This window comes from Balaenoptera acutorostrata, chromosome 5 (assembly GCF_949987535.1).
Source record: "Balaenoptera acutorostrata chromosome 5, mBalAcu1.1, whole genome shotgun sequence".
Lineage (NCBI taxonomy): Eukaryota > Metazoa > Chordata > Mammalia > Artiodactyla > Balaenopteridae > Balaenoptera > Balaenoptera acutorostrata.
The window spans coordinates 82,990,575-82,999,646 of NC_080068.1; the positions used below are offsets into that span (position 1 = coordinate 82,990,575).

The window sequence follows — 9,072 nt, forward strand, 5'->3', positions numbered from 1 at the left end:
GAATCACATTAATAATAGTTTGTAAGCAATGGAAACAGTTTCTACTGCCTTCAGTCCAAAACTGTCTGTGATGTTATTTCCTTCTTTATACAGCACATCTGTCATACTGATGAAATTAGCAAATAAAGAATAATCTTACAAAAGAAATAAAATCTGTAAGATTCAAACTAATTGCTGATTTAACAAAAAGTTAAGACAAAATATAATGCTTGCATAACTAAACAATTTTATATCAGTTTTATAAAGACTTTAATTCTGGCCATGTGAAAGTCTTCATTCATGTGAAAACTAATTTACATTGGATTATTAAAAAGGCTCATTATTGTATTCTTAATAAATTCATCTTATTTGGCTAAAAAGGACTGTAATGAAATTTGTTTGATAGTTGCCCAGTAAACATACATTTCATAAAAAGCTGGAGAAATAAATAATAATTACATCATAACAGTCTTCATTTACAAATATAGCTTAGTGTTCTCCTAAAAAAATTTATACTGAGCTTATGAATGTTTAGTGCTTCAGAAAGAGAATGCTATGACCTCACTTAGCAATTAGTTTTCTTTCTATGCTCCATAAAATTGAAGAGATTTACAAAGCAAGTGGAAATACTAACTTTGATAATGATGAGCCATATGGTACTTGTTTTACTATATTTATGCTTAGCAGAGAGTATAAAATTATAGCTATTGCATTTTTTTTTTTTTTTTTACAAAATGAGGTTACTACTTCTATTATGCTTACAAATTAGCAAGATGAGGATAACAACCACAAAAAATTCAGGTTACTTTAAAAAAAAATTGATTCTGCTGAGACTAACATTTTCCCTGAGCTGTTTTGGTTTATAAATAAGTTTTAAAATGTTTATAAACATGAAATATTATGTTTATAAAAAATTGTCCAGGTGAAATCCATGACACAGTTCATTTGATTTGGGGGGCATCTTACTCCCAGTCCAAATGTGTTCTTAAAGGAAAAGAAACAGAGGCACTAACTCTGATCTCCCACCTACTCCCTACCTCCTCAACTGAGTATATTCAGTTTGAAATGGATAAATTTGTACTTAGTGATAGGTTAATCTATAATTCATTATAAGAGATTATATAGGCCCACACTTTGGTAAATTTTAATCTCCAGATGACCTGGAGAGGCAGAGTTATGTACGTGAAATGTGGTAGATTTAGCTAATAAAATGTAGAAACCAAGTACGCCATTTATTAGCTGTGTGGTTATAAGCAACTTACATTTTCTGCTTGGGGGCAGCTCATAAGCCTTAAAGCAGATGGTAAAAAAATATTAAAAATACAATTTTTTTTCAAATTATAATAGGAAGTCTTAGGAGCATTTTAAGCAAAAATTATTAACCTAGTTCACATGAAATTTGAACCCTTTCACCTCTGACGCATTGGCCACAGAGGGGCCAACATAATGAAATGATCCTAGGAGAACAATGATCAAGTATGTTGGTGATAACACATAAAAAGAAGATTGCATTTCATCTCACCTCAAAATAGAGTGAGGATGGATCAAATATTTTTTAATATTAAAATAGTCATCAGTTGAGTGAAAACTCCAAATACCATGTTGACTCACCCACAGTATTTTATTAACATAATTATGCCAATTTTCTGAGGATGACAAATATTTACCACTACTATGAACATATTTTAAAATCACAATAGGTCTTGTTTACAATGTCTTGGCTATGCAATCTCAGTTTGAAAATCATCATACTATGCCCTCATCTCAAGCAAAAAAAGGCAATGAAAAGTTTATATGTAGAATTTTCTTTTCTAGAAAATACACAAAATATATATACCAGCTATTCTTTTAGTAAGACTTTAGTATATATTTATGTTATTTTGGTGCTACACAATCAGCATTTCATAATCAGAGCCCATTAGTTTGTTACCATACTCACAAAATGATAAATTACTCTCACAGCCTTCAGTTCCATCTAGTTTTGAATACTAGATCAAAGTAGCATTTTATAATGAGAGTAGGGCTGAACTCAAGCTCATGGTCATTGCACTGAATTAAAGAGTAAAAACATTATGTTTCAAAATAAATAGGATAAACTATCAGGTATTTGCAGAAACAGAGAACGGAGCATAAACCAGAGAAACTTTCTAGTAGTATTTTTATTTTCCATAAGTCAGAAAGATTAGCTTTCCTTTGTATAACAATGTGCTATCATTTTGTAATGCTAACAGAAATGATTAAATCAAAAAATGTAAATGTAATTAGTTTTAAAGCCATCTGAAGACTCATCATCTAAGATATAAATTATAGGCTTTCCATGGCTGCTGAAAACTTAATAGCCTTTATTTCTAGAATACATACTATGTTGAAAGTCTGATGTTTTACACAGCTTAATGAGAATTCAAATCAGAGTACTTGTAAAAAGAAAGTAGTGGTTCACACTCGGTCAACCATGATAAAAACCTGTTCCTACAGCTATCTGAACTACTACATAAATCCATTCTCTTGTCAATTGTAACTTGTTTCAATTGCCCCTTCATACCTTTTAAACAAAATGTTAATGGACTATTCCAGTCTATAAATGGATTAGGTCTTTTATACATAGATCTATCTTGTACATTTATTTTCAAGAGCCTCTACTGTAATGTCAGAAAGATCAAACTCATCAACGGGCATCACAAAGATCATTTCTAAACTTTTAAAACTCCCTCTTGGGAGCACAAATTTTTCATCGACTATTTTATTTATTTTTTGCTTTTACAAAGTTCTAAACTGGCATTATTGATAGCAGTGTAATCTACCACTCTTTTCCCTTCTGACTGTCAGTAGTCATAAAAGTGGTGTACTTTAAAAGATGGGGCCTATTGATTCTTATACTCAGTTAATGAAAATACTTTCTCACTGCCTGAAATATTTGGGAATGTTGGCAAGAAATGTGACAAAAAAGATAAAGTATGATTAATACAATCTCAAACTTTGAAAATAAATTACTGTTACTTGAATTCTGACTGACCAATTTATAGAAAAACACTGAAGTAGGTGAGGACAGGAATTTTATATTGCTGACATTTTATGAAAATGTTTGTTATCAACTAAATCCTTGATGCTCTGTATCAGTTTATAATCTGAATGGAACACATAAATAATGAAAGATATGGTTTGGGAACTCTTGTTAAAAAGAATTTAAATCATATTTGTCTACCAATCTAGTGAAAACCAGTTTTACATATTTGGATGAAAGGTTCAGAATAAAATTTGTTGTGCAGAGTGAGATCAAACTGAAAAAAAAAATTGTTTAAAAATTACACCTGATGAAATTTAGAGCTGTGGTCACAATAATCTTGGAGAACAGACTCTGTCAAGCATGAGAAATGTGGCTGAGGGGATATGACACAAGTGTCATAATGCATTTTGGAAGTGAAGTACCTCATGATGGAGGCTGGACTGAAGTGAGAAGAAGAAAGTTACCTCTATGGGCATTTTAGTCAATATATATTTCAGGAAACTAGAAGGTATTAGAGAAATGTATTAAAACCTTCCAGTAAAGAGAGATGCAGAAGAGCAACTGTGTTTTAACAAAGCCCTGTTCTCTAAAGGCCACATTTGATTGTTATATTGTTTGCTTTTTCAGTGGAGACTGAAGAGTGTCTCTATAAAATATACCTTACAGCTTCTTTATTTTTAGCTCTTTCATATGAACTGCCAAATTTTTCACATACTTGTGGTGGAATTTTCCTTAGATTTTAATATCAAACTGTGTAGAGCTGCCCTTTATATTTTCAAAAATAGTTACACATTGATTCTTTTTTTTTTTTAATTAATTAATTAATTAATTTATTTTTGGCTGGGTTGGATCTTTGTTGCTGCCCGAGGGCTTTCTCTAGTTGTGGCGAGCGGGGGCTACTCTTCATTGCGGTGCGCGGGCTTCTCACTGCAGTGGCTTCTCTTGTTGCAGAGCACGGGCTCTAGGCGTGCGGGCTTCAGTAGTTGTGGCTCGTGGGCTCAGTAGTTGTGGCTCGCAGGCTCTAGAGTGCAGGCTCAGTAGTTGTGGCGCACGGGCTTAGTTGCTCCGCGGCATGTGGGATCTTCCCGGACCAGGGCTTGAACCCGTGTCCCCTGCATTGGCAGGCGGATTCTTAACCACTGCGCCACCAGGGAAGCCCTACACATTGATTCTTGATTTCAATTTTATTCTTACTATGGATAAATATAAATATTTTTGCACTTCCAGTTATGGTAATGTCTGCAATATCTAATTTGTTTTAATTTTAGCCTATTCTCCCACTTCCAATTCATCACCATCTTGTTGCTTATATTGTATGTGTGAGAGAGAAGAACAAAAGGAGAGACAGAGACAGAAAGACGGAGAGAGATATTTCCCATGTGTAAACTCATATGTATATTCACACAGACACACACACACTTCATCCTCCTCTCTTGCTCTCCACCACTTCTCTGACTATATACTTCCATAGTGTGTTTGTGTCACCTGCACCCAGGGTACTCTCCACAATGCAGCAAGTGTGATACATATTTTTTACTGGAAATATCATCATATATTTTCCATGTGTACTATAATACACTTCTTATTGGTTTTAGTTTAAAAGTCAAAGTTCTTAACTAAACCTGCAATACTTTGTCTTTTCACCCCTGCCTAAATCACCAGTCTCATCTTTCAACACTCATTCCTCTCCCTCTCAACACTCTGGCCAAAATGTCTTTTAATTTTATAAGCGTGCTGCATTCTGCTCTGTTCATGACCATTGCATATGGGTTCCTTTTCCCAAGACATTATTCCTGAGGTCTATGCTTGGCTGACATCTACTGTGCTATTAAGTCTCGAAGAGTCTCAGGATCTTCCTTTATGTGGCCTCAAAAAATACAGCGTGTCCCCTTCGTGGCTGATGTGGCCATCTTTTCCAGCTTCTTTTTCTCACTACCATGGCAAATGACTGAGGATAGAGACTTGCCATTTCTGTCCTTCACATTATTCCTAGGACTACTTCATTGATCAGCATATTGCTTAAACATGTTTGTTGCCGAAAGGAATAAACATGATGTGGAGCTATCCATGGTTAGACGTGAAGTGTTCCATTTAACCCCTTTCCCTCTTTCTCATGGGTACTGCAATCCAAATGGGCATTGCTAAACTGTCACAGTACCCATGCTTCTACCTAATGGCTATTATTACTCCAACTTAATAAACTCTACTCCTTTGAAGCTCCTGTAATTAAATCGTACGTGCAACTTCGGCATTGCCACCTATTGAACTCCTGTGGAGAGTCCATGGTTTATTATGGTTTTAGCACATGGTTTACAGTTTACCTTTTCAACCAGATGCCTGTTGCTAGCCTAGGTATTTGCATGTCCATCATCATGGACAGAGTGAGACATATACTCTTGCCTTTGCTTTTCTCTTTGCCTTGCTTGAATTCTATTATCCAGAATCATCTTCCTTCTTCAGCAAATTCCCTAAAATCACTGCTATTTTTTCCAAAATCGATTCAGCCATTCTTTTGTATTAAAGTAGTTTAATTCCACTCAAGAATATTTTATAAGCTGGAATTTATTACATGATAATATTAATAATAGCTGCATTTACTATATGCCAGGCCAGTTAATCTTCACAATAACCCTATGAGGTAAATGTCTTTTATCACTACATTCAACAAAATTTCCAGTTTCACTTGTCCATTTGAGTGCATTTCTCTTATTGAATGCATTCATTCACTATTTGCTACAATGATTTTCATACACTTTCTCTCATGGGATCCCTCAACCTTATCTCTGCCCCACTACTCTCAGTGGATGACCTTTCCTCATCTTTCACTGACTGATTTCAAGCCACCCAATGGAACACCTCCACCCTCCTGCCACATGTCTCTCCAGCATCTCTGCAGGTACTCTATCCTTCCCTCCCATTATAGTGGCAGAATTGCCTCTACCAGTCAGGGGAAAACTACTCTGCATGTGTCCTGAAGCCTATCCTCTTCTCTCCATGTAACTTGCCTTCTACAGAATATCGATTATTCTTCCCCATTCTTTTATACAATTCACTTTTTCCTGTCTCCTGGTCCTTTTTTTTTTTTTCAACTTCCAGTATCTTTTCTTTTTCCTAGAAGCTGGATACAATTAACTCCAGCAGGGCAGTGCTCAAAACTATTGAAGCCTAACGCTTTAGGTTCTACTACTTTAATATTTGTAAATGCGAGAATGCACATTCCAAGAACTGCAAACTAAAATTTGACATTATACCAACAAGTTTACTCAATACTGATGTAATTATACAGAAGCCTAAATATATCACTCAAACTTTAATATTACAGAATTTGGCCTTCTAAGTCATCTTACATATAAACAAAGTTACTCTTTGCTTATCTGTCCTAACCTATGAAACGTTGCACCAACAGACTCTTCCCATAGTTCTTCACTATGTACTTAAACAGGTGATGCCTCCCACTTCGGCAAGGTGAAAAAAATCGAAATCCCTATGCAAAAAAAAATGTTAACTCAGAATTACCAAATTCTGAAGTTACAGCTGATGGTACACCATAAATAAGTTTTGGGAAACTCCTGTTAAAGTCTTTTACCTAAATAGGACTATAGGAAGTTACAATGGTGACCAAAAGAAGACACAGGTTCTTCATTAAAATTTGTTTTAATGGGTCTCAAAGTTCTGTGACAGATTTTTGGTCAAGTTGTTTCCATTAGAAAGTACTGATTTTAAAAACTAATAACTTAAAATAGTCACACACACGCACACACATGTAAATGGCCCACAAGACATTCTCCTTTCCTTCTGAAGGTTTTACGATGTGTTTTATCATTAACCAGTCTTTTACTATTAAACTTAAATGGCCAACTGAGACAAACAGTTCTGAGACTGTTCTTCTACCACTGATTAAGACATGGGTGGCAGGGATTGGGGATAATATTCATTTAACCTTCTGAGCTTTTTGGACAGACTTGGTGACCTTACCAGCTCTAGCTGTCTTCTTGTCCACTGTTTTGATGACACCCACAGCTACCATGTCTCATGTCACCAACACGAAAGTGCCCCTGAGGAGGATTGTCACAGAAGCTCTCAACACACATGGGCTTGCCAAGAACCATATCAATGGTGGTGGAATCACCACATTTCAAGAATCTGGAAGCATCTTCTAGCTTTTTCCCAGAACAACAATCAACCTTCTCATTCAGCTCAGCAAACTTGCAAGCAATTTAAGCTGTGTGACAATACAGCACAGGTGCATATTCAGCACTGGTCTGGCTGGAATTGTTCAATATAATCACCTGAGCAGTGAAGCCAGCTGCTTCCATTGGTGGGTCATTTTTGGTGTCACAAGGCACACTGCTACAATGGACATCTTTGACAGACATGTTCTTGATATTGAAGGCCATGTTGTCCCCAGGAAGAGTTTCACTCAAAGGTTCATGGTGCATTTCAATAGAGTTTACTTCAGTTGTAACACTGACTGGAGCAAAGGTGACCACCAATGCTGGATTTGAGAACACCAGTCTCCACTCAGCCCACATGGATAGTACCTATACCAACAATTTTATAGATGTCTTAGAAGGGCAGACACAGGGCTTATCAATTGGATGAGTTGGTGGCAGGATGCAATCCAGAGCTTCAAGTAGCATGGTTCCACAGGCATTGCCACCGTAATGGGTAGCTTTTTAATCCCTTGAACCAAGGCATGTTAGCACTTGGTTCCAGCTTGTTGTCACCATTTCAACTAGAAATTGGCACAAATACTGCTCTGTTGGGGTTGTAGCCAATTTTCTTAATGTAAGTGTTGACCTCTTAAAGATTTCCTTGTATCTTTCCTTGTATCTTCTGGCTGTAGGGTGGCTCAGTGGATCCATCTTGTTAACACCAACAATTAGTTGTTTCACACCCAGTGTGTAAGCCAGAGGGGCATGCTCACAGATCTGCCCATTCTTAGAGATACCTGCTTCAAATTCACCATCACCATCAGCAACAATCAGGACACCGCACAGTCAGCCTGAGATGTACCTGTAATCATGTTTTTGATAAAGTCTCTGTGTCCTGGGGCATCAATGATGGTCACACAATACTTGTTGGTCTTGAATTTCCACAGGGAGATATCTATCAATAGTGATACCAAGCTCAGTTTCAGCTTTCAGTTTATCCAAGACCCAGGCATACTTGAAGGAGCTCTTTCCCATATCAGCAGGCTCCTTCTCAAATTTTTTGATGGTTCTTTTGCTGATCCCACCACATTTGTAGATCAGATGGCCAGTAGTGGTAGACTTGCCTGAGTCTACATGTCCAATGATGATGATGTTAAAATGAGTTATTTCCTTTCCCATTTTGCCTTAGATTTAGCAGTGGGTTTCATGACACCTGTGTTCTGGTGGCAAACCCATTGTGAAAAAGCCCTCCTATTCCTTTTAATCAATATTCAATATTCAAACATGGGCTGATTGCTCCCAAATTTAAAAAAAGAAAGGAAAAGAAGATTCATCAGACACCATGTTCTCTTCCAGCTCCCTTTCACTGACAGCTAAGTTCAAAGAGAAACTGACCATACCCATAATTTCTATTTCTCCATCTCTCATGTCTCTACCTCTGCTCTTACATGTCATATTTCCCCAAGACCTTCATTTTTCACTCTGACTGCTCACTTAGATGATTTAATCTCCCCACAAGTTGTCAAAAATAGTCAACTCTATTATATTGACTCTGAGCTGTAAATTTCTTTCATATTTAACATCAAAAAGGTAATTCATTTTTAGATTAACTGCATGTCATATTTCTACTGGCAATTTTTTTTATTGTTTCTTTCTGTGTGGTACAAAAATAATGGTGCATATTACAAATATAGCATCTTCTATATGAAGAAAGACAGAATTTGCATAAGCAAACATATATTGATTCTCCTCTCAATTCCAAACCTGTATCTGAGCAATAGTTACATGCAACTTTTCCTCAACATTTGTAGATGGAGTTCTCTAAAGCATCTTGTGTTCATCAAATAAAAAAGGAAATCTGTGGAGTACATTAATTACATATGCTCCAACTCTAGTTTTTACCATTAAAAAGAAGCCTTGATTTTTCAGAAATTT

General features: G+C 36.1%; 1 pseudogene; it reads right to left on the bottom strand.

Moving 5' to 3' along the window:
• Positions 1–6,914: 6,914 nt before the first annotated feature.
• Positions 6,915–8,316, bottom strand: LOC103006779 (elongation factor 1-alpha 1-like; annotated as a pseudogene).
• Between the last annotated feature and the right edge of the window lie 756 nt (positions 8,317–9,072).